Source organism: Bos grunniens, chromosome 26 (genome assembly GCF_055505025.1).
Source record: "Bos grunniens cultivar Pamir isolate PY7600 chromosome 26, Bosgru_T2T1.0, whole genome shotgun sequence".
NCBI lineage: Eukaryota > Metazoa > Chordata > Mammalia > Artiodactyla > Bovidae > Bos > Bos grunniens.
In genome coordinates, this window is record NC_141190.1 from 33,438,906 (window position 1) to 33,465,620 (window position 26,715).

At 45.2% G+C, this 26,715-nt stretch overlaps 1 long non-coding RNA gene across 6 annotated transcripts in view; it reads left to right on the forward strand.

Moving 5' to 3' along the window:
* The first annotated feature begins 7,311 nt into the window (after nt 1–7,311).
* The window catches only part of LOC147344347 (uncharacterized), a 37,029-nt gene continuing 17,625 nt past the window's right edge, over nt 7,312–26,715 (forward strand). Inside the window, exons 1-5 of one of the 6 annotated variants that reach the window (XR_015155153.1) lie at nt 7,312–9,774; nt 9,855–10,046; nt 13,982–14,086; nt 14,587–14,702; nt 18,270–18,396. This is a non-coding gene — a long non-coding RNA (uncharacterized LOC147344347). Of the gene's footprint in view, nt 9,775–9,854; nt 10,047–10,332; nt 10,570–13,981; nt 14,087–14,586; nt 14,703–18,269; nt 18,397–26,715 lie in introns of those variants that run through there. The other 5 variants (XR_015155152.1, XR_015155151.1, XR_015155155.1 and 2 more) reach the window with 5 other exon arrangements.

Sequence of the window (26,715 nt, forward strand, 5' to 3'; positions counted from 1 at the left end):
TCTGGGGCCAGAAGTCGAAGCCAGTGTGTGCTTCCTCCAGATGTTCTGGTGGCTGCCAACAGTCCTGGGTGTTCCCTGTCTTGTAGCCACATCACTCAGATCTCTGCCTCTACCTTCTCATCACGGCTTCCTCTGCATCTGTCCTGAAAGTTCCCCTGCCTCTGTCTTATAAGGATACCTGGGATTATGTTTGTGCTCCCTGGATGATCCTGGATAAGCCACTTCTCTCTAGGTCCTTAACTCAATCACATCTTCTGCCATATAAAGTAATAAAGGTTCTAGAATTAGGATAGGGACATATACTTTAAGGGGCTACCCTTCAGCCCACAACAGAGGCATTTGCCAATTCTGGGACAATTGGCAGGGTTTTAGAACAGAATCCTCCAGAATGAGTAGTTGTTCCACTGTTGGTGGTGGTTTTGGACAATCCCATGCCAAGAGGGATTATTATAGTAAATGTGTTTCCATTTCAGATAATGGAAAATTCACTTTTTATTCTGATGATGTAGATGCATAGAGGGTCAGAACCTTTTGTCTGGATCCAGGATTTGAAGAGGGGAAGCATGTGGGAGCAGTGGCATGAACCTGAGCTTGGAGTATCCTCCATCTGACTCTCTCACCGTGTGGCCTTGGGCAATGCCTCCATCTCTCTGAGCCTCTGTGTCTTCATCTAACACCTGGTGACAATATGTCATTTTGTCAATATGACAAGTGTCATTTTGACAGATCCTGATGAGAGCTGGAATGCAGAGTGCCTGGAATAATAAATCATAGTGTTTATTATTATCACAAAAGCAGAAGGCTGGTCATAATTATTTGTTTTCCTTATTTCTCCTTGGGATTCCACTAATCTGAATCTTTAAACCCAGGTTGCTGCTGCTGCTAAGTCACTTCAGTCATGTCCGACTCTGTGTGACCCCATAGACGGTGGCCCACCAGGCTCCCCCGTCCCTGGGATTCTCCAGGCAAGAACACTGGAGTGGGTTGCCATTTCCTTCTCCAATGCATGAAAGTGAAAAGTGAAAGTGAAGTCGCTCAGTCGTGTCCAACTCTTAGCGACCCCATGGACTGCAGCCTACCAGGCTCCTCCATCCATGGGATTTTCCAGGCAAGAGTACTGGAGTGGGTTGCCATTAGAGAATTACAGACATCTGGATGCGGAAAATGAAAGTCAAAATCAAAGTCATTCAGTCGTGTCCAACTCTTTGTGACCCCATGGACTAGTCCATGGAGTTCCCCAGGCCAGAATACTGGAGTGGGTAGCCTTTCTGTTCTCCAGGGGATCTTCCCAACTGAGAAATCAAACCCAGGTCTCCCACATTGCAGGTGGACTGTTTACCAGCTAAGCCACCAGGGAAGCCCCTGGATGTGGAAGACCCGTCCTTATTGTAGTCAAGGGACCATAGGCCTGGGATACTGTGACTGTCCACGGTCATTCACTTTACCTGGAACTTCACGGTCCAAGAAATAATACTACCTTTTGGAGAGCCATAGCTCTGGCTGACATGCTTTTTGTGACATGGACGTATGTTTTTAATTAAAGCCTTTTGGAAAGAAACTAAAGAATAGCCTAAAGGTCTTGTGCATCAAGGCAAGTGCTAGAAACCGAAGCTTGGAATAACTAATAAACAAAGCTAGAGGTCTGATGCTCTAGAGGGCTCCCCTCTGGGGTTGGCGTCATCATCTCCCATTTCAGATCAGGTCCCGCATTCCCTGGTGTGTGGTGATGGCAGAGGCCGGCATGAACCCTGGTGTGGGTCTGATGGGCAACTTTGGTGAACTCTGAGTCTGGGTTTTTTAAAGCTAGAATTTTGTGAGTGCACTTAATGGGAGCTGTAAGCACACTGATTCATTGATTCACTCATTCATTCATTTAACAACTATTTCTTGAGCACCAATTTGAACCAAGCACTGAGAAATCTGTATGTGGGTCAAGAAGCAACAGTTAGAACTGGACATGAAACAACAGATGGGTTCCAAATCAGGAAAAAAAGCACGTCAAAGCTGTATATTGTCACCCTGCTTATTTAACTTATATACAGAGTACATTATGAGAAATGCCAGGCTGGATGAAGCACAAGCTGGAATCAAGATTGCCAGGAGAAATATCAGTAACCTCAGATACGCAGATGACACCACCCTTATGGCAGAAAGTGAAGAACTAAAGAGTCTCTTGATGAAAGTGAAAGAGGAGAGTGAAAAAGCTGGCTTAAAATTCAACATTCAAGAAACGAAGATCATGGCATCCGGTCCCATCACTTCATGGCAAATAGATGGGGAAACAGTGGAAACAGTGACAGACTTTATTTTGGGGGGGCTCCAAAATCACTGCAGATGGTGACTGCAGACATGAAATTAAAAGATACTTGTTCCTTGGAAGAAAAGCTATGACCAACCTAGACAGTATATTAAAAAACAGAGACATTACTTTGCCAACAAAAGTCTGTCTAGTCAAAACTATGGTTTTTCCAGTAGTCGTATATGGATGTGAGAGTTCCAATATAAAGAAAGCTGAGTGCCGAAGAATTGATGCTTTTGAACTGGGGTGTTGGAGAAGACTCATGAGAGTCCCTTGGACAGCAAGGAGATCCAACCAGTCCATCCTAAAGGAAATCAGTCCTGATTATTCATTGGAAGGACTGATGCTGAAGCTGAAACTCCAATACTTTGGCCACCTGATGCAAAGAACTGACTCATTTGAAAAGACCCTGATGCTGGGAAAGATTGAAGGCTGGAGGAGAAGGGGATGCCAGAGGATGAGATGACTGGATGGCGTCACCAACTCAATGGACCTGAGTTTGAGTAAGCTCCAGAAGTTGATGATGGACAGGGAAGCCTGGAGTGCTGCAGTCCATGGGGTCGCAAAGAGTCGGACATGACTGAGCGACTGAACTGAACTGAACTGAACTGGCACAGTGGTCTGGGTAAAGTCAGCTTGGTCTCTGGTTTTCCCTCTGAGCTCAATCCTGCAGTATCTAAATAGGACACAGTCTTTAAGAAAAGGGGCCATCAACATTCCTGAAGCCTGGACAAGCCGCTCACCTGGAAAGTGGCTTCATAGAAGGATAATGACCAGAGGATGTGCTAAAAACTCTACCCGTGTTTCTCATTTAATCCTCATGGGAATAGAGACTCCTTTTATGTTCATTTTACAAGTGTAGAAATTTTGAGACTTAGCAAGGCTAAGTTGCTTACTCAAAGACACATATCTGGATCTTCTTACCTTAATTGCATCTTTAAAGGCCATATCTTCAAATACAGTCACATTCTGAGGTACAAGGGATTAGGAGTTCAACATATGAATTTGATGGGGGATACAATTTAGTCCAGGTGGCTCAGTGGTAAAGAATCTGCCTGCCGATGCAGGAGATGCAGGAGACATGGGTTTGATGCTGGGTTGGAAAGATTCCCCTGGAGGAGGAAATGGCACTCTACTCCACTATTCTTTCTGGTATGATCCCATGGACAGAGGAGCCTGGCAGGTTATAGTTCTTGGGGTTGCAAAGAGTTGGATGCACACTCAGGCACACACACAATTTAGCCCATAACAAAAGTTTTTTTCTTTAAAATTTATTTTAATTGGAGGCTAATTACTTTACAATATTGTGGTGGTTTTTGCCATGCATTCACATGAATCAGCCATGGGTGTACATGTGTTCCCCACTCTGACCCTCCATCCCACCTCCCTCCCCATCCCATCCCTCTGGGTCATCCCAGTGCACTAGCCCTGAGCACCCTGTCTCATGCATCGAACCTGGACTGGCGATCTATTTCACATATGGTAATATACATGTTTCAATGCCTTTCTCTCAAATCATCCCGCCCTCGCCTTCTCCCAGAGTCCAAAAGTCTGTTCTGTCTCTTTTGCAGTCTCACATATAGGGTCATCATTACCATCTTTCTAAATTCCATATATATGCGTTAATATACTGTATTTGTGTTTTTCTTTCTGACTTACTTTGTATAATAGGCTCCAGTTTCATCTACCTCATTAGAACTGATTCAAATGCATTCTTTTTAATAGCTGAGTAAAGGTCCATCTAGTCAAGGCTATGGTTTTTCCAGTGGTCATGTATGGATGTGAGAGTTGGACTATAAAGAAAGCTGAGCGCCAAAGAATTGATGCTTTTGAACTGTGGTGTTGGAGAAGACTCTTGAGAGTCCCTTGGACTGCAAGGAGATCCAACCAGTCCATCCTAAAGGAGATCAGTCCTGGGTGTTCATTGGAAGGACTGATGTTGAAGCTGAAACTCCAATACTTTGGCCACCTCATGCGAAGAGCTGACTCATTTGAAAAGACCCTGATGCTGGAAAAGATTGAGGGCAGGAAGAGAAGGGGACGACAGAGGATGAGATGGTCCTTGATGGAAATGGATTTGGGTGGACTCTGGGAGTTGGGAGGCCTGGTGTGCTGCAGTTCATGGGGTTACAAAGAGTTGGACACAGCTGAGCGACTGAACTGAACTGAACTGAATATTCCATCATGAATATGTACCACAGCTTTCTTAACCATTCGTCTGCTGATGGCCATCTAGGTTGCTTCCATGTCCTAGCTATTATAAACGGTGCTACAATGAACATTGGGGTACACGTGTCTCTTTCATTTCTGGTTTCCTCAGTGTGTATGCCCAGCAGTGGGATTGTTGGGTCATGTGGCAGTTCTATTTCCAGTTTTTTAAGGAATCTCCACACTGTTCTCCATAGCGGCTGTACTAGTTTGCATTCCCACCAACAGTGTAAGAGGGTTCCTTTGTCTCCGCACCCTCTCCAGCATTTATTGTTTGTATTTTTGATAGCAGCCATTCTGACCAGCGTGGGATGGTACCTCATTGTGGTTTTGATTTGCATTTCTTTGATAATGAGTGATGTTGAGCATCTTTTCATGTGTTTGTTAGCCATCTGTATGTCTTCTTTGGAGAAATGTCTGTTTAGTTCTTTGGCCCATTTTTTGATTGGGTTGTTTATTTTTCTGGAATTGAGCTGCAGGTGTTGTAGCCCATAACAAAAGTTTTTATAGTTTTATGTATAGAGATTTTGCATGTCTTTCATCCAACTTATCCCCAAATATTTCATGTTTTTTGAAATGATCATAAGTGGTATTTTAAAAATGTTATGTTCTATTTGATTGATGCTAGTATATCAAATCATACTTGATTTTTTTATATTAACCTTTCATCCAATAGCCTTGCTAAATTCACGTATGGATTCTTATAGGTTAGCTACAGCTTTTTTGGATGTTTCTATCCACACCATTGTATTATCTGCAAATACTGATAATGTTATTTCTTCTCTTCCAATCTTTATACGCCCTCTTCTGCTTTTTTGTTTTTTTCTTTATTACACTGGCAAGGGCCTCCGATAGAACGTTGAATAGAAGTGCTGATATTGGACTTCCTTGTCTTTTTTCTGAACTCAGGGGAAAGCATTCACTATTTTACCATATGTATAAAAGCTGTCTTAAAACTCAACATTCAAAAAACAAAGATCATGGCATACGGTCCCATCACTTCATGCAAATAGATGGGGAAACAATGGAAACAGTGACAGACTTTATTTTCTTGGGCTCCAAAATCACTGCAGAGACAATGCAGCCACGAAATGCAAAGACCCTTGATCCTTGGAAGAAAAGCTGTGATAAACCTAGACAGTGTATTAAAAAGCAGAGGCGTTACTTTGCTGACAAAAGTCCATATAGTCAAAGCTATGGTTTTTCCAGTAGTCATGTATGGATGTGAGAATTGGACCATAAAGAAGGCTGAACGACAATGAATTGATGCTTTTGAATTGTGGTGTTGGAGAAGACTCCTGAGAGTCCCTTGGACAGCAAGGAGATCAAACCAGTTAATCCTAAAGGAATTAATCCTGAATATTCATTAGAAGGATTGATGCTGAAGCTGAAGCTCCAATACTTTGGCCACCTAATGTGAAGAACCAACTCATTACAAAAGACAGTGATGCTGGGAAAGATTGAAGGCAGGATGAGAAGAAGGGGACAACAGAGGACCAGATGGTTGGATGGCATCACCAACTCAATGCACATGAGTTTGAGCAAACTCTGGGAGATAATGAAGGACAGGGAAGTCTGGCGTGGTGCAGTCCATGGGGTCACAAAGAGTCAGACACGATTGAGCGACTGAACGACAATAATGTGTGTTGTCGGCTGCTTTTGTAGATTGTTGTTTAATTGCTAAGTTGGGTCTGACTCTTTGTGACCCCAGGTACTGCAGCACGCCAGACTTCCCTGTCCATGGGATTTCCCAGGCAAGAATACTGGAGTGGGTTACCATTTCCTTCTCCAGGAGATCTTCCCAATCCAGGGATCAAACCCATGTCTCCCGCATTGGCAGGCAGATTCTTTACCACTGAACCATCAGGGAAGCCCTCTTTTGTAGATACGTGCTTTTTTAAGTCTTAGTTTGTTGAGAACATTTATCATAAACTCAAAGGGTAAAAAGGCAAGGCACAGGTAGATAATATTTGTAACACATATATCTCATGAAGGACTGATATCCAGGAGAATAAAAAAGTTCCTAAAAATCAAAAGGAGAGATAGCTTAATCAACTGAAAGTGGGCAAAACCTAAAACCAAACCAAACCAAACAAAAATGAGACTACGTGATTCACAAAAAAAGAGAGGATATTCCAATAGCATAAGTTTACCTTTAGTAGATGATCATAGCAGCTTTATTCATAATGACCATAAACTGGACTCATACACACTGTCCATCAATAATAGTTTGGATAAATTGTGGTTTTCATACAATGGGTAGTTCTCATCCAGTGTGCTCACAATCCCTCTGGACTCTTCCCATAGACGATACACACTCCATTCCACTGAAATGCTGGAGGTGATGTTGGGCAGGTGAGGGGGACAGAAGTCCTCTCGGTGGTTTGTCTTGCCTGGAGCAGGAATAAAAGACTGCAGCTATGATCACCATGTGGTCTGCAGCCTAGGGCCTGGTAGGCGAGCGACCACAGCCAGAAGTCATGAAACAAACCTTTTGAAAAAAAATGTAATGCCCCCTGTTCACTCGGTTTATGAAATTATGAAGAATTCGGGTTAAGCAATGTTAACTTCCTCTGGATTCTAAAGGTAGCAGTGGTTACTACTTAAAACAAGCTAAGTACTGCCCACCTCTCACCCATATCCTTGGTAGCTTTATGAGACCAAGGGTGGAAGGAAATTCACAGTGAAAAAATGTGGATGGAGTGGGGCTACTGGAATGGCCCCTAAGGATAAATACTAAACTTACACATTAAATTCCTATTAATAACTTTGCAGATAATATCCTGCTAGAAACCACTCTGGTTCTGTATTTGCTTTTCAGGGTGCAAGGGTTGGAGGGGAGGGTGGAAATGGGAAATCATGGGTTTGTTATGAAATTAGAGCCTACCATTAGCATCAAGGTGTGGAGGGGGGCTCCTGTTTAGACCCCCACCTCCACCCAGGATATCAGAATTCCCAGAAGGGAGCTGAGGAAACATGTAAGTTGTATCCTTCTGGATAGGAGTTCCAGGAGGGCCTTGTAAGGCCAAGAACAGCTGCTCTAAACAGAGTCAGACTGCTTCATCTCCAAGAGCTGGAAAGAGGGACCAGAGGAAAACTGTAGCCCGGAGAAGGGGCCCCAAGTGTGTCTTGCCTGAAACCACACAGCTGGGTGCTGGCAGGTTCTAGGCTAGATGCCAGGATTCCTTGCAATCTAGACCAGGGATCTCTCCAGTAACGACCCCAGCCTTGAATCCTCTACTGACTGGCTTTGAGGATGGGGGATTTGCATCCTGCTGCCAGCTCTGAGACTCACTCCCAGTCTTGGGTCAGTGTCCAGGTTTGCAGACACCAATGCAATGGAGGACTGGCGTGTGCAGCTTATAGGAATTCAGGAGCCACCTGTTAGCGGGCACCTCTGTTGTGCCAGGCACCATACTAGGCTTCTGGGCATCTGGCACAGCACACATGATTTTATTTGTTCTTCACCCAAATACTACAATGAGAATCTTCCTGTTTCCACCGTCATGAGAAGGAGCTCAGCAACACATTCAGCATCAGTCAGTGGAAAAGTGTTGGAGCTGGGTTTAATGCTGATTCTCTTCGGTTACCTTGCACGTGAGAATCTTAAAAGAGAAACCGAGTCCCGACACCTCTCCAAGGTTTAGGAAAAGCTGTTAGGGACAAGGCTGGACTGGGACATCTGTCCACTTGGGAGAAACAGGGCTGCCCTGTGGGGAACCCTATGTCCCGTGGCTGCTCTGCCCTAGGGTTAGGGTGCTGTGTTGTGGGAGGGTACTAAGTGGCCCTGGCTCCAGGGCTAAGAGGGCGTCTCCTTCTCTTGGTTCCGGGAGCCGTGACTTCACTGCGTGCTACCAGCTGTGGTGAGCAGTAGGGAGAGTCCAGTCCAGTCCTGAGTGCAACCCCCAGATGGTTGATCCCGGAGGCCAGGTGCACGATGGATGTCTGTAGTTACCAGAGCCTGGCATTTGGGGGCTCTTGAATGCAACTCACTAAGGTGATACTGGAAAGTCTCTCGAGTGCCTTGAGGTTGGTTGCTGGGCATCTGAGGAGGAGCGCTCAGCCTTAGGAGCAGACAGTCTGGCCTCTGCAGACATCCTCTGTTCTCCCAGGAAGGGGCTGGGCCACCACACCGCATCCTTCTGCCTGGCCGTCCCCTCCGCCCCTCCTCCACCTTATATAATGGCACATTATACAACATTGCAAAGCAGGTGGTATTTTTAAAGACAGCAAGTGAGCATTTTTTTGGCCTAAATTTGGGAATGAAACAGATGGATTTTTAAGACTCTGAGCTTTTCCTATGAATAGTAACCCTTGTTCTCCTCTGCTTTTAAACACCAGTTTCAAGACCACCTCTAGCAACCAATCAGCACTCTATTTAATTATAACAAAATTCTTAGCTCTGTCTGCTGCTGCTCGGACAAGTGGGGGGCACTGGATCAATTTCTGGAGCCAGGCAGACTTGCCAACAACAATTTTCTTTTTCCCAGAGGGCCTCGGAGGCCGGCAGCAGGTTCCAAGCCCTTCCTCTCCTGCCCGCTCGGCGTGGGCTCCCTGACAGCGAGTTTGAAAAGGGTTACAGAGAGGCAGATAAATGCCCGGCTTGTTGCAGCCTTCCTGACAGCGCCGACCCCCGCGCCAGTGAGCTCATGCCCGCCTCATTACGCGTGGTGCCAGATTTTTTCCATTAACAGGTAATTGAGTAGAAACTAAAATAAGCGAAGTTTGTTCATCCCTTGGATTTTCTTGCCGGGGTTTGAAAGAAAAACACTTTAGCTTCGTTAGTGGAGGAGTGTCCTTGAAAACGTATTTATGTTTTCCAAGTGATTTGTCGCTTGGTAGGTGTAATGAGCCTGTTCCCCTGGCCTCTCCCTTCTTGTTTTTCTTCTTTAAGGGCCATGATGTTCAGAGAATAGGAGCTGGTTTCCTGGGCCCCTGGCTGTCTGACACCCTGTTTTAAGAGTGGATGGTGAAGTATGCTCTGTTCATGGTAGAGAGCTTATTTTTCTCTCTTCTCTCTCCCTATTGCACTCGCATGGTGTGCGTGCACACACACCCTGGAAAATCACCCATAGAAGCCTGTTGATGGATCACACAGTCTTAGCCTGCAACCTACAGGGCCCAGCTGTCAGGTGCCCTCAGGACGACTGGCCCCGCCCCCAAGCGTCCCAGGCCAGCCCCGCCCCCGTCTCCGTGCCCTGCGCCTGCGCGCAGGTGTTCCAGGTGGATGGCCTGCCCCTCTGAGGGGCATTCAGAAGCAAAGCGAGGTTCGGTCTCCTTTTCTCTCTTTGCGGCTTTCCTCATGCGTGCCCAGCCCAAGTTCTAATTGCACAATTTGCTATTCCAGGAACAGATGTGTGAGCCCTGAGGTCTCCAGTCTTCCTGTTTCCCATCTTGCTGGGCTCCTATCTCAGCTGGTCTGTTTTCAGCTTCATGAAGAAGATTCCTCATCACTGCCCAGCCCCAAGTTCTCCGTTAGGGTTGGAGCTTCGGATGAGATGTGTGTGTGTGTTTGGTACTTGAAATACAGAGAAAGAGAGTAAGTAGAGGCATGTCCTCCATACTTAGGAGTCTCCATTTTACCTGGAAAGCACCAGAGAATCATGGCTTTATTTACCATCATGAACCCTTTGAAATTCTGATCTGTGCTAATAACCATCACCCTACCTCACCCCGGAAATGTATATGTTTGATTACAAACAACAGGCTGCATCTGATTTCAGTAGTTCATGACCCGCCGTGGCCTTCAGGCCATGAATCGCCACAGCAGTCAGGTAGGGCCAGTGAATCAATGTCATTAAAGCAATTTTTTTTTTTTTCTCTAGGATTGTTCACCCCTCTACACACCTGACATAGAGGTCTTTGTGAAGGAAAGACAGCTCCAGAAACTTGCGACTTTCGGCTTGAAAACTTAGCTTGCAAGCCTTAGTTCATTGGGTATTCTGCCAGTAATAATAATAATAACCACAGCTAACATTTTTACATCACGGCTCTGTGCTAGTGCGGGGTGTCCTTCTTACAGGGATGGTGTTGATTAGGTCCCTGCCTGCCTAGAGCTAACATTCCAGGGGAGGGTGGGGAGACTGACAATCACCGAGTAAGCAAAAGGGCCCCTTGAGATTTCAGTAAGTGCCACAGGGAAGAAACCGATGTCACGATGGGCAAGAGCCCACATGGGCAAGAGCCTCCAGGCATCAAGGGGGCCCCTCAGGGAGGTGCCGTGTCATCTGAGGCTTGAAGGTTGAGAGGTTGTCTAGGCCTGTCTCACTCTTTGGTGCCTGGCTCACCGCATCCCCCAGCTTCCCAAGGCTCTGCTCGCAGCTCCATTTCATAGTTGAGCACACTGAAAGCCCAGAGGGAGCTGCCTGGGCCATGGGAGTGAGGGAACCAGAACCGGAGCTAGGCCTCTCAGAGCCCCAAGCCCGTGTTCTTCCTATTTTTTTAAAAATAGCTTTATTGAAGTATAGTTTCAATACCAGAAAACTCACTCATCTTACAGTACAATTCAGTGACTTTGAGGAAATTTACAGAGTTGTGCAACCGTCACCACAGTTCAAATTTAGAACATTCTCATCACTCCAGAAAGGTCCTTTTTGCTCATTTGCAGTCACACCCTGTTCCCACGCCCAGCCTTGGGCAACTGCTCATCTTCTTTCTCTGTAGGTTTGCCTTTTCTTCCCATTTCCTACGTGTGGAGTCACACATTATATGGTCTTTTGCGTCTGGCTTCTTTCATTTAGCGCAGTGCTTCCAACCTTTCTTTCATCATCCACACCTTCTCCAAGGGGAAAAATTATATTTAAAATTCTCCCAAAAGACAGAAATTATATACTGAGGAATATGATTTTGTCAGGTTGAATTGAGCTTTGGAAAACCACAAATTATTGTAATAGCTTAGAATTTTTTGCCCCCAACTTTCTCCCTTTTAGGGTTCATATCATTTGGTGGAGAATGTAGGACTTAGTGTAATTTTATTTTATATATATATATATATAATATTTTTGGCTGTACCACGTGGCATGTGGGACCTTAGTTCCCAACCAGGGATCAAATCCACTTGCCGTGCCTTGGAAGCATGGAGTCTTAACTGCTGGACGCCAGAAAAGTCCCAGCATAATGTTGAGGTCCATCCAGATTGTGCTTTCCCCTTGATTGTTGTGTAGTATTCGATTGTATGGATTTGCTGCATTTTGTTTAGCCACTCACTAATTAATGGGCTTTGGCTATTAAAGTCCTTGCTCTTAAACACCATACTGAAGCCCTCAGCCTGCTCCCCATTTGAGGAAGAGCCCTTGGGCATCTCAGTGCTGCTTTGGGAGGATGAAATCACCCTCGTTCTCTCAGTATTCCCATCCACAGACTGGAGGCAATAATCTTTAGGCCACGGGGTTGTCATGGCAACAATCTACTGCCCACCGCCTAGTAGATGGCAACAGCTCAGTGTACGTCAGTGACCCTGTCCACCCCCTCATCCTTTCCGTGGGGAAAGGTGACCCCTTTGAAATCTCCCCCGCTGTGCTTCTTCCAGCTCCAGCTTCCTTCTGCATCTCCACAGATTATGTAATGTCTGACATTATTATTTTCTCCTTTTTCTCTGGTGTTATTCAGGTCAAACCCAACATTGTTCTTTAACAGGAATCTCAACTATTTCTTTCCTCCTGGCACTTGTCTCCTGGTCTCAGCGGTTGACACATTTCCAAGGACCAATTGATTTCATCTGCTTCTAAGAAACTAGGCCTCCTGCAGGGCGAGGTGGGGGCAGGTGGGTAGGGTTGTGCATGCGGATGCTGCTGTAAAGTGAGCACTGGACTGCGAGTCCAGAGGCCACGCTTCAGGCCAGCTGGGCTGAGCAGCCCAGGCCCAACCCCAGAGGCATTTGTATAAACTTATCCTTCTGCAAAAGGTGTTCTCGTGACACAGGCTGGCCTCACAAGATCATAAAGAGCAAATCAGAAACTGACTTTGAAAGTGCCTTGTAGGTGTTGGGGCCATTGGGGGAGAAAAGACTGTGGTATATCCCCACTGTTGTTAGGGGGGCCTGTTCAGCGATGCTCTCCATTTTGGGGAGAGGGGAGTGTGTGTGCCCAGTGCCGAGGACCTCAGGCTGCTGCCCTTCAAGACCTGAAACAATTCCACGTGGGCCTCAGGCCCCATGTGTCAGGGGAGGAGGGACGTTCTAGGAATGAGCCTCACCCTACAGAAGTGTTGTTGTTGTTTAATTGCTTAGTCAAGTTTGCCTCTGTGCGACCCCTTGGACTGCAGCACACCAGGCTTCCCTGTCCTTTACCATCTCCTGGAGCTTCCCCAAGTTCATGTCCATTGAATCGGTGATGCTATCCAGCCACCTCATCCTCTGCTGCCCTCTTCTCCTTTTGCCTTCAAGGACTGGGTACCCCTGTAAACTCTTAAGCCTCAGGGGCCAAGGGAATGCCCAGTGTAGGCGTCAGGATAACAGCTATGCCTCCTCCTACTTCGGTTTTCACCCCATTTCTGGCCTCCTTGTCTTCACCCCTACCCCTGTTTCCTGCCTTTTTCCTGTTTCCCATTGACTAGAACTTGGTGGTGGGGAGCCAGCTAGGCTTATATCTTTGGGTCAGAAAGGATAATTCTTGGGAACCAGTTAAGCAGAGTGGTTAAGAAGGAGAACTCGGGTTAGCCTGGCTGGGTGTGAACCCCATCCTGCGGCTTCCTGTCTGAGCCTATTGGCCAGGTTAAGGACCTGCTCTGTGCCTGTTTCCTCAGCCGTCAAGTGGAATTAAGACACTGAGCCTGTTTCCGGGAAGCCCAGTGAGATGGAAATGCTTGGGCCAGCGACGGACACGTGGAGTCTGTTCCATGAACACGGGTTGTCATTACTGCTCCTGTTGCCCTGTGCTGTCTGGGGCAGGAGAGAGAAGGACCCTGACCAAGGGCAGTGTTCTAGGACGAGAAGACCGTGGCCCACATGATATGCTTTTAGAAGGCCGCAAGACTCAAATTTGCACAGTGCCCCCAAGGCCTAGACCCGTGCCATGGAATTGTTCAGGGTGGCCCTGAAGACATTTCAGTCTCCCCAGACCCCTGTTCAAGCGCAGACACCCCAGGGGAGGGCTGATGGCTTCAGCCCTCTCAGCTGAGGCCCAGAGAGAGAGAGGCCTTGGGAGGACACAGGTGGGCTCAAGGGCAGGTGATGTCCCCAGAGCCTGAAACTTGGCCTCTGGCCCCCATTCCTGAGCCCAGCATGCAGATCCACTTTTTTGGCCTTGAATTATCCTGGCTAAAGGCAGACATTGGAAAAGATTATTTATAAAAAGGTCTCGGAACGAGAAATGATTTCTATTTTGCTAATGCGATATTTTTGAGTGAGAAACAGAAAAGAGGGGATGAATGGGTGAGGGCGTGAATGAAGGGCAAGAAACTCAGAAGCTCTTGTAGATTTATACAGTTTGTCTTCAAATCCACCCACCATTCCATCTCTTCTTCCTCTTGTTTCAGAGGGACAGTAACTGAGTCTAGTGACCAAGGAGCTGGGCCAGACCACTTCCCTCCCCAAACCAGGGCACTGATAAATGCTTAACAACTTCAAGAGGAAAAGTCCTGGTTTGTAGCATTTGCCGATTTCTATGGTGTAAATGAAATACTCTACCATGGCCAATTGCTGTCTATCCATGTGACTATATGGAGTTAGATACAGATGCTCAGAAACATACATTACACAATATTCCTACGATACTTCCCTGGTGGCTCAGATGGTAAAGAATCTGCCTGCAGTGTGGGAGACACGGGTTTGATCCCTGGGTGGGGAAGATCCCCTGGAGAAGGGGATGGTAACCCACTCTAGTATTGTTGCCTGGAGAATCCCACAGACAGAGGAGCCTGGTGGACTACAGTCCATGGGGTCGCAAAGAGTCAGATATGACTGAGTTATTAATGCTTTCACTTTCACTTTCATAGGTGTAATAAACGTGCACCATCACAAAAGCATAGATAATAGTAAAATAAGTGATGCTTTGAATGTTTATCACCTTTGCTGTTAATATGATGTATCTGGTTGTAAGTTTACACAACTTAATTTTTAAAAACCGTCTCTTGGCACACAGAGGGATGGGCATGGGAAGTATGCAAGCCAAGGAGAGAAGCCTCAGGAGAAACCAACCCTGCTGACATCTTGACCTTGGACTTCCAGCCTCCAGAACTGTGAAAAAATACATTTGTGGTAAGTCGAAAAATAAAACTGCATGCAGAATTACTGGAAATCAGCTCTCCTAAGCCAGCTAGAGCTGGATTCAGCATATTCCTGCCTTCATCCCCATGGCCATTAGAAGCCAGGGAAACGTTCTTCAGACCAGCTCTGAAACCTTCCCCTGGCTGGTCTCTGAAGCATTCACACTACAGGCCCAGCCAGGATGGCTACCCCGTTACCAGTCCTTAGAGTCCTGAGCAGAATGGGAGGTCACCAGTTTACAAACGTGTCCTCTATCGTGCACCATCTCCTCCAAGCCGAGTTCATCTTGTCTGAGGCCAGACTGCTTCAGAAAGAGGATTCAAAGATACCTAACTTTCTGTCTGTTCAATACTTGAGAAAATTCTAGCAGCCCTCACAAAGGGAGATTCCTATAAAAGGAAGAGTGCTCAGAAGTCCAGAGAAATCAGCGTGGGGAATCCCACTCTCCTTCAGGGATATTGAAGAGACGTTCCAGAGGTCACATCTATTCTCTTGACTTCTTGTCAGGGGAGAGAGGTGCTGGGGGTATCCTCCTCCTGGAACAAGAAGCCAGGCCAGGGCTGAGGCCCCCTGTAGGCATGGGGCCCCTTGCTCCGGGGCCCTGTGCTGGGCCTGGTGAGAGAGAGCTGGCTGGCAGGAAGCTGTTCCTTTCAGAGCACCCCGCCTCCCCAAGCCTCACTCAGGGCTCCCCTGGGCTCTGGCTGCTCCAGGGGCCCCACCGGAGCATTATCAGGGAAGAAAGCCATCCGGGTTGAAAGAGCAGCATCCGCTTTCAGGAGGAGCCGCTCTGCTGCCCGACGCCTGCCTGGCTCCTGGCCCTGGGCCATTGTGGAAGGACAAAGCTGACACACGCAGCAATCCCACGACAGTCTCCCCTCTCAGCCCTTTCTTCTTTATTGTTGTTATTATTACCTTTCAAACACTCCAGCTTCTTGGGCTCGTTATCTCTGGTGAGGCCTTTGGCCAAAGTTCCTGGGGGCCACCTCTTCCCTCCTCTGCACCCCCTCACCCTCACAGGCCCAGCTTCACTGCCGTCTCTTTGACAAAACACATAAAACCAATACTGATCGGTTAACATACATGACATCTTTAAACTTTAATCCCTTTTCCCTCTCTCGACGCGGCGGGCTGGCCTCTGTAGAGGTGCCGCGCATTGTTCCCTGTCAAAGCCTTCTTGAGTGGGGCTCCCACTGAGTCACTTTTGTGTGAGTCAAATCAAGATTATAGGTAGCAGAGAAGAAAAAGCCGAGAAGAGAAGGTTAGCCCCTCATTTTCGACTTTAAGAAAAATCTGCCAGCGGGGGCCAGTCGGAGTGGGTAACGCACATGAAAGCCCCAGTCCAAGCTGGGTCGCGCATGTCACCCAAGGAGTTTTTCAAGGAGAAGCACACAAAACACGCATTGTCGTGATCGCACACAGAGACATAAATTTAGGAACATGTTCGCCCTCCGCCTGAACATAGTTAGCTCTGATAATGAGGAACAATGAGCCCGAACGAAACCTCCCGGACTGAGTAAGAGCTTGACACAGGCTCATTTCCCCTGCAAAAGTGGCCTCTTTCTTCTCCCATCTCTTCTTAGCTCCCTCCTGGGGCCAAATGACCCTCTGGTGCTCTCCACTGTCCTCTCTCACCCATGCTTGGTGGAACAGAGGACAGGTCAGATGGCCAAAAGAAGGACGGCAGACCTCTGTGGCTTGGCTGCATCTCCCAAAGGGGAGAAAAATCCTTTTGGACATCCAGAGTCCCTCTGGGGAAAGCTCCATAGAGGTTACGGCTGACACGTGGACAAAAGATGTAACCAGCAATTCTTACTTTGCAGATGGCAGGGGAAAGTTGAGATGGGAGTGCTTAGGTTCAATTCTGGCTCTAATGGGGTGACAGAGAATGAGATGGTTAGATGGCATCACTGACTCAATGGACATGAGTTTGAGCGAACACGAGATAGTAAAGGACAGGGAAACCTGGCGTGCTGCAGTCCACGGGGTTGCAAAAAGTCAGAGACAACTTAGCAACTGAACAACTGTTTCATTTAGTTGTGGAATCTAAGTGCCTTATTGTCTTGTTGTATTATATGAGATAGTACCACCTCAAGGCGCAGGAGCAGGATTGATGTTTGTGAAATGTGTAGTGCGTCGTACATACTCAGTAAGTATTCACTATTATTTATCAGCACCAGCAGGATGAATCAGTCCCCTGAGATAAAGCAGTTGAGGCCTTCCCTGGTGGTCCAGTGGTTAAAATTTCGCCTTTCAATGCAGGGAGAAGGGGTTCCATCCCTGGTTGGGGAGCTGAGTTCCTACATGCCTCCAGCCAAAAACTCAAAACATGAAACAGAAGCAAGATTGTAACAAATTCAATAAAGACTTAAAAAACAAAAAATAGTTCACATCAGAAAAAAAAAAAAAAAAGAGAGATCTTAAAAAAAAAGAGAAGGCAGTTGAATTACATCACGAAGATCTAAAACTCTTGGTTCTAGGAATCTCTTTTAATCTTCCTATTTCCTCTAGAGGGGTGTGAAGTTGTCCACCTCTTGTGGATAAGGAAGCTGGGGTATGAAAGGAGTGAATGACATATCCAGGCTGACACAGCAAATAGTGACAGATAAAGGAAGGTGACCAGATCCTTCAAACTGTGGGCGTGCACCTCTGCACAATTCTCAAACATTTCAGAGTTAGTAACCTGTGGAGTAAGACATGGCAGTATTTTCAGATAACTGAAAAACATTTGTAGCAAGAGGGGCTGAAAAAAGTGATCTGTAGATAACCTTTCAGTTAACTTTTTTTTTTTTGAAAGCCAGCTCCCCAGAACCGACCATTCTCTAAGTATCCTGGGGCATCCAGGTCTTTTGATGAAGCAGGCTTGGATCAGATGATCTCCAGTTTAGTGGTGAGAGAGCTGGATTTAAATCTCAACTGTGCCACTTCCTGACTAGTTGCCTTTGGGCAAGTTACTTGATCTCCTTGAACTTCTAATTTTTTTCTCATTAGAAAGAAAAAAATCAAGGTTTAATTTGCATCTAGCAATACTCACCCCTTTGAGTGTGCAGTTCTGCTGGTTTTGATAAACACGTACACAAGGGTAGAACCACTCCCACAATCAAGATATATAGAGACTTTCCAAAACCCTCCTAAGATTCACCCATGCCCCTTTATATCCAGCCCCCTCCACCACCAACCCCCCTAGTCCCTGGCAGCCATTGGTCTGTTTTCTCTCCCTATAGTTTTTCCTTCATGAGAATGTCATGTATTGATAAATGGAGTCATATAACATGTAACCATTTGATTTCAGTTTTCTTTCATTTAGCATAATGCAGTTGAGATTCATCTATATTTTTCCTATATTAACAGTCTGTTTCTTTTTATTGCTGACTAATATTCTGTGGCATTGAAGAGCTAGTTTATCCGTTCCTCTGTTGAAGGACGTTTGGGTGGCTTCCAATTTGGGTGATTGTGAATAAAGCTGCTACAAACATTTACATACAGATTTCATTTCATTTGGATAAATAACTAGGAGTTGGCTTGCTGGCTCATATGGTTTGTGTGTATTTAACTTTACAGGAAACCGCCAAGTTGTATTCCACAGTGGCTGCACCACTTTGCCTTGCCACCAGCGATGCGTGAGTCCCCATTCTGCATCCTCACCAGGGCTTGATATTATCAGTTTACAAAAATGTTAGTCATTGGACTAGGTGTGTGAACCTTGGTTTCTAATCTCTAAGGTGGAGACCTGTGGGGCTTTCGTGGCGTTCTTGTGCATGTCATTTGACACAGTGCCTGGCAGGTAAGGTGGGGGAGGCTGTTGCTGAATGAGAGCTGCATTATTTGTTATTCTGTCCAAGCCCAGCATTCGTGCATGTAATGGACGTTGTACATTATGCTTCTCAAGGTCCCTTCCCTCCATAAGAGCATCCGTCTGTCTTGGTCCAAATTGCTGCAGGGCTCTCTGAAGAGACCACTTTGTGTCTCTCTTAAAACCAGGCTCTGTTTTGTCTCCCTGGCTCTCTGCAAAGGGACCAGGCCACAGTTGCTGGCACCCGGCCAACTGGGTCCCTGGGAGCTCTGAGGCCAGGCTCTGGTGGGCAGGCCATCCGGGCAGCCCTCCTGCCACCGCTGGAGGCCTGGGGGTTTTTCTTGGCCCACTCCTACCCCTGCTACTGGCCATTCGTTGTCTGCTTGCCCTGCCAGCACTGAGCCCCGGGTTGCAGGCACAGGGCGCTATACACACGGCTCCCTATTAAACATGGATTACCAAAAAAAAAAGAAAAGCAAATGGGTACATGAATCGGTCTCAGGGGGATTTGGCCTTGGAGGTATCACACAGGGAAACAAACCGCACAAATGCGCCTTTCAAAGCCCGGCTGAGCCCCTGGCCTACTCACAGTGGTCACCCTTGGAGGCCAGAGAGGGGGTCCTGCCTTCTCCTCCTGACAGCGCCCCCAGAGAGCAGCGTTCATGTGCCACGTAGCTCTGATATTCAGCAGCAGCCGCAGTTCCCAGGTCTTTGGGAAATCTGGCAGCAGGCCTAGAGTTATGACACAACAGGCTTCAATAATCCAGAAAGCTAACCTAAAAGAGTGTGGGGTGGCCCCCAGGCATCAGGAGGCCTGCCCAGGCGCTGGGCAGCATGCCTGAAGAGGGCACGTGGTCGGCTTAAAGATAATGGCGATGGGCCTGTGGACCTCAGGCTGTGGGCCTAAAGAAACCAGGCAGTGAACTCAGAGAGGCTGAAGTGTCAGGAACAAGGAGACAGGCTCAAAGAGGGGTCTGTGGCACTACTCCTAGGGTGCTTTTGTGTGAACAAGAATCAATTTACAAATGGAGATCTGAGGGCACCCTCCTTTGACAAGCAGAGCATCCCAGTGACAAGACATGTCACGGACAACCCACACCACAGCCCGGGGCCTGAGGCCCTTATGTGTCCCTGACGCTCCTCTGGGTCTTCCCCAGGGGTTTCTTGTGGCCCCGGATGTGCCCCACCTCTGAGTTACGCTCTGAGCCGACTCCCTGCATCCCTGGCATTGTCTCCAGAGACCCCAGATCTATGGTCTGTTGTGGGGGAAGGCCCCACAAGAGGAGAAATGGAAGCCACGTCCGAGCAAAGCCCAGACTTGGAGAGCCTGGCACAGGCAGGCAGAGGAGGAACCTGAGGTCATGTTGGCTCAGGGAGGGCTGTTGGCAAGGTGTTGCCATCTCCAGCCTCCTCCTTGGTCCAGGGAGGAACAGGGAGCTGTGGAGGGGCAAGGACCTGGTCAGGCTGCGTCATTTAGTCATTTAGTGCCAGGATGCAGAAAGAGACCAAGCAGGGTGGCACTTTGGCATTGGTCAGTGGGGTGAGTGTGGTGCCACTGAGAACAGCTGAGCTGAGGAGCAGAAGGATACCTTTCTAGAAGGACAGAGGACAGATTAGGAAAATTGGGGATGGTAGGGAAGCAGAGTTACGAACTTGAGTCTCTCTTCCTTTGGCTTTTGGGCCCATCACTGCCTTGGTTTTCCTCCTACCTCTCTGGCTGTCTCTTCTTGGTCTCTTCGCTGGCTGGCTCTTCCTCTTTTATGGACCTCTAGTACTAGAACGCCCAGAGTGTAAACCTGAGCTCCAGTCTCCGCTGCATGCTCTCTGTCTCTGCAAGTAACCTCATGCAGACCCATAACGTTAAATGTCACCTAAAGCAGATGATCCTCAAATCTCTGACCCTGATCTCTCCCCAGAATGTCTGTGTGGTCCACTACTAAGTGACCTTTAGATATCTAGTAGGCATCCAAAAACTAACAGGGTCTAAGAAACCTTGATCATTTTCCCTAAGCCTCCTCTCCCTCCAGTCTTTTCTCTCCCTCATAGTATAGGGCACTCCCACCCACCCAGGTTCCTTGAGTCCCCATTCCTTCATCCACCCCTTTATCCATACCATGTGTTCAGTTCTGTTCAGTTCAGTTCAGTTCAATTCAGTCACTCAGTCGTGTCCGACTCTTTGTGACCCCATGGACTGCAGCATGCCAGGCCTCCCTGTTCATCACCAACTCCTGGAGTTTACCCAAACTCATGTCCATTGAGTCGGTGATGCCATCCAACCATCTCATCCTCTGTCATCCCCTTCTTCTCCCGCCTTCAACTACTTCAAAGCATCAGGGTCTTTTCAAACGAGTCAGCTCTTTGTATCAGGTGGCTAAAGTATTTCAGTTTCAATATCAGTCCTTCCAATGAACACTCAGGACTGATCTGCTTTAGGATGGACATGTGTACTTTCTGTCAATTCCTCCTTCTGAACATGAAAAAATCTGAGCAACTCTACCTTCCAAAAGAGTCCATCCACTTCTCTCCATCATTCCTATGACCATCTTTGCACAAGCCAAATTATCTAAAAAACAACAACAACATTGATTTGGCTGCACCAGGTCTTAGTTGCAGCGTGTGGAATCTTTAACTGGAGCATGCAGACCCTTAGTTATGGCATGTGGGATCTTGTTCCCTGACCAGGGATCAGATCCAGGTACCCTGCATTTGGGAGTATGGTGTCTTAGCCAGTAGACCACCAGGGAAGTCCCGTCAGTATTACTCTTACAGGACCTAGCACACTGGCCTCCTTTCTGGTCTCTCCACCTCCAACCATTTCTACAGGGTGGTCAGGCTAGTTTTTTAACAACATGAATTATATCTCATCAGCTTAAAACTCTCCAGTGGACCTCATTCCACTTGACTAAAATAGAACAAGCCCCCTCCCCACCACCACACTAGCCTCTCCTTGCTTTCCCAGCCTTATCTCAAACATACTCCTCTTCACCCCTTGCATTTCACCCCACTGACTTTCCTCCTGTTTGCACCTCCCAAATAAACTGTCCTTCTCCTGAAATATTCTTCCTATTGACACTTCCAAGGGGCTTTTTTTCGTTTATTTTCTTTCAGTCATCTGTTGAGAGGCCTTCCCTATTTATCCAATCTAAAATATCTACCAGGTCAAGCTCTATCCCATTAGCCTATTCAAATTTTCTATGTAAAACTTATCCTTCTCAGATAATTATTCTCTTTGCAATTTTCTAATTCTGTCTAGAATGCAAAAATCCCTGAGAACAAATACTTTGTCTTTTTCCCCACTGTATACCCAGCACTTGACCATGTGCCTAACTTTTGAAGATGTGCAACAAATATTTGTTGCATGAAAATAATTGAAAGGAGGAATGAGTGAATGAATAAGCACTGGAATCGTAGACAGAGAACGTCCTTCTGCTGTGTCCCTGAGAAATATTTAGCTTACTCATTGACTCAGTGCACATCTCCCAAGCCTCTGCTGGAAGGGAAGCTGGTGGATAAGATATGGTCCCTTCTCTGCAAGCTCAGAGTCTGAAGTGAGACAATCATGGACATAGGACATTAGAAGAACCCAGTAAAGGGGTCCCTCTCCCAGCCCAGAGGAGGCTGTATCTAGATTGAGGTCTGGAAGACAAGCAGGGCACAGTTGGTAAAAAATCCTGCAATGAGATGGAGAAAGCACAGACTGTTTCAAGAATGAAGAGGATTTGTCAATGGTTGGATCCCTGCAGCACAAAGAAGGAAGAAAAGAGGGAGAAGGGAAAGCAGATGGAGAAAATTGGAACCTCATGTTCAGGAGCCTTCTGTTTGGAAATGAGGAAAGAAGAGGTCCTGATTCTGTCCACGGCCTTCAGTCTGAGCCCTCAGGTCCTGGCCACTTGAATAGTCCCCTTTAATAGTCTTCTCTTTGCCTGATGATAGCAACAGAAGACATCCCAGGGTGATCTCAGGCTACTATAATCCTCCGCCCACCAGACAGTTAGTTCACAAGGCTCTTCGAATCTTCAAACAACTTTCCTTTACAGGAAACTAAGTCCCAGATGCAGAGGGATTTGCCAAGAGCTGCAGAGCTTGGATAACAGCTGGCTCTTTGGCCCTTGGCTGGAGTCCTTTAGTGCACCACGACCTCTTCTCTCCTGAAATATGTATCCTTGGGCAGACTCTTTGCCTCCACCCAAGGAGTATGCTCCAGAGGTCCTGAAAGCTTGACCCGGCCCCTTCCAAGGGGCCTCCTGCTGTGTTTCTTCTGGTCCAAGAGTTTTCTCCCTGCTATTGGTGCCATCAGTGGCTCTGGGTCAAGCTGACAGCATGTGTTCTGACTTAAAGTATTTATTTTGAGAATCAAGTGTAGTTGAACTGCATGTTTCTTGGCAGAGTCAGGCTGGCAATGGACTTGGCCTATGGCAGTGATGCCTGGCTCCCTGAGCTGATGCCTGGGCTATTGAGGAGCCCCAGCAGAGGGTCTTGTTTACATTGAGAAGATCTCATGAGTCCTGGAGGAAGCAGCTGCTGTCCTTCCTGAGTCTTTGGTAAAGGGTGTTATAATTCATGTGACGTGAAAGTGTTAGTCACTCAGTCACATCTGACTCTTTGTGACCCCATGGACTGTGCAGCCCACCAGGCTCCTCTGTCCATGGGGATTCTCCAGGCAAGAATATGGGAATGGGTAACCAGTCCCTTCTCCAGGGCATCTTCCCAACCCAGGGATCAAACCTGGGTCTCCCACATTGCAGGCATATTCTTTACCATCTGAGCTACAAGGGAAGCCCCATTACATACTATGTTACAGTAATTATACCTTTGTTTATTCATATTGTTCTGCTGTTTGTTTTTCATTAAACAATAGTCCTTGGAATTTTTCATGTCCTGGCATATACTTTTTAAAATGGTTGTATGGTATACTGCAGTGTGGGTGTGCTATAATTTATACATAATTCATCAACTTTCTATTTATTGATGCCTAAGTTATCATTTTATATTTTTACTACTACAAACCATATTTCAGTGAATATTTATGAAATACATATAAACATTCTCTTATCCTAGATTTCTGGAAGTTGCTGTTTGGACCAAAAATGCCTATTTTTAAATCTTTGATAGTTATTGCCAAATTGCCTTTCAAAAGGACACCAGTAGCATATAAAAGTGGCTGTTTAATTGCATTCTCGGTGGCATAGATGTAATCAATGTTTAATTTTTATTGAACTAATTGGCCAAAATTGATACATTAATAATCTAATAATACTACTAGAGAAGTTGATATCTTTTAAAATAGATATCTTTTAAAAAATATCTTTCATCATGTATATTTCTGTTATGTATTTTGTGTTCCTCCTGAAACATTTCTAATGACACTTCTCTTTCTCTTGAATTGCTTTTAAAATCACAGCCTGAAAATCTTTCAAATTCTTCCTTCCTTGTTCTATTTTCACGTTTACTTGTCCTGAATTCTCCATGAGCCTCATAAATATGAACTTACAGCTCTGTAAGATTAAGATATAGCTGTTACCCTAGGGCTTCCATGTATCACACTTCTTGGTTTGTTCCACTCTTTTATGGATTCCATATTTTTCTCTTTCTTGGCTTATTCTTTTGTTTTGTTAGAGCACAACTTCAAATAACTTCAAAGAAGAAATGTAAGAGTTGACAATTCCAAGTCCCTGTATGTCTGAAAATGTTTTTATTCTACCACTCACCCTTCGATGATAGTTTCGCTGGGTATAAAAATGCATGACGAAAAGACTTTCAAAGCTATTTCTCCATCATCTCCTGATGTCTAATGTGCTGATCAAGAATATGATGCCTATCCAATTTTACTTCCTCGGTAGGCAACCTTTTAAAAAATGTTACTCCCTTCACCCTCTGCCTCATTCTTTATTTTTGATGTTCTGACATTTTTTTTTTCATTTGCCAATGTGTGATTTTCCTATTCATTTTCCTTATAGTATGAAAATGTGTGTACTTCAACTTTGGAAATATTCTCCTGTATCATTTGATACTGTTTTGCCTGATTTTTCTCTCTTTTAGGAATTCCTTTTAGTCTAATGTTGTAAGTAGACTTTTTTTTTTTTCTAATTTTATTTTATTTTTAAACTTTACATAATTGTATTAGTTTTGCCAAATATCAAAATGAATCCGCCACAGGTATATATGTGTTCCCCATCCCGAACCCTCCTCCCTCCTCCCTCCCCATACCATCCCTCTGGGCCGTCCCAGTGCACCAGCCCCAAGCATCCAGCATCGTGCATCGAACCTGGACTGGCAACTCGTTTCCTACATGATATTTTACATGTTTCATTGCCATTCTCCCAAATCTTCCCACCCTCTCCCTCTCCCACAGAGTCCATAAGACTGTTCTATGCATCAGTGTCTCTTTTGCTGTCTCGTACACTGGGTTATTGTTACCCATATTATCTTTTCTGTCATATTTACAGTGAAAAAATTCTCTTTTTGCTTTGCTTCCTGCCATTTTTCTTCATTTTTAGCCCCTGGTCTTTCTATTGACATTTTAACTCCAACAATCATATTTTTGATTTCCAAAAGCTTTGGATTTTCCTGTCCTCATATTTTTGTTTTAAGGGCACAGTGACTTTTTGAAATAGTAGTTATAGGCTCTAGGGTTAAAAGAATAAAAATTCCACCCTGAGGAATTTGACAAGCTTCTTCTAAAATTTATATATATATAAAACAAAGGCCAAGACTAGCCTGAAGAAAAAGTATAAGGTGGGATAATTTGCTATGCCAGATATTAACACATCCTATAAAACCACAATAATTAAGGTAGTATTGATGTAGAAATAGACAAATTGGCTAAAGGACAAGAGAGAGAGAGCCCAGAAACATACCCATGTATATATGAACACTTCACATACAAAGACACCATTAAAATTTTCTTGAGAAGCAATAGATTTAATAAATAGTTCTAGGACTATCAAATATGCATAACAGAAAAAAGAAATTGATCTTCTATCAGAAGTACACACACACACACACACACACTTGCTTTTACTCTACCTCCGCATTTCCTTATGTTCTCATGCGAATTATCATTTGAGATTTTTCCAGATATTAATTTTTATAAATGTATGTATCAAAATTATTTGTATTTATAGTAAAAACTGTCATGAATTCTTCATCTACTCCTTACTTATTTTAAAAAAGTGATTATTTCAGTAAATATGTATGGTAAATAAACTTTATGATTTTCTGAATGTCAGAAAAATATTTATTTTGTTCTCCCACTTGAATGTAATTTGAGTAGATATGAAATTTTAGGTAAGATATTATTTTCTCAGATGTTTGAAGATATTACTTGACTTTTTTTCTTTCAGTATATTATTGAGAATCTTGATTCTGATTTTAGTCTTGTTATTTTGTAGATAAACTATTTTTTTCTGTCTGAAAACTTTACAGTATTTTTTTCACTTTATACTCAGTTTTACTAAAGTTTTACATGATATATTTAAAGTCATCTTGTTTTTCTAGGAAACTTACTGGGTCCTTTCAATATAAATGATCAACTCTAGGAAGTTTTCCTACTAAAATAATTTATTTCCTCTACTCTATTCCTGCATTTTTTTCCATCTAGAAATCCTATTAGATGAAATTTGGAACAACTGAATCTTGACTCCACATCACAACTATTTTTTTTTTTCATACTTGTACTTATTGTTGTTTTAAGTTGTATTCTGCCCAAATTCTTCCTCTCCATTTTCTAATGATTACATTTCTCTTCAGCCATTTCATGTTGTTTGCCAGCCTACCTACTAATTATTTTTGTGTACAGAATTTTAATTTTGGAGGTTTCTGTTTGATTCCTTTCTTGCAGACCTTAATTATACAAATTCTAAAATCTTTTTCTGTTGCCTGAATAAATTGTGCCTTAGTGTTAGTTTCCGTGTTTGAGATTGACACCTGTCAAATGACACCTGTCATTTGTATCTTTTCCTTTGTGTTCAGCAGTTTCCACATCTCTGCCTGTTTTTTCAAATGTGACTTGGGAATGGGATTTGGGAGGCTACCATGCTAATTAATGCTTTATCTTCTGCAATAAAGAAGCTATACTGTAAACTTGAATTACATCCTTGACACAAGACTTAGAAGACCTTACATGTAAATATGTGAAACTCTACTGTCCAAAGAGAGTCTAGAAATTGTGTGTTTTAAAAAATATCCAAAATACTGATTTTTTCCCCCATACTG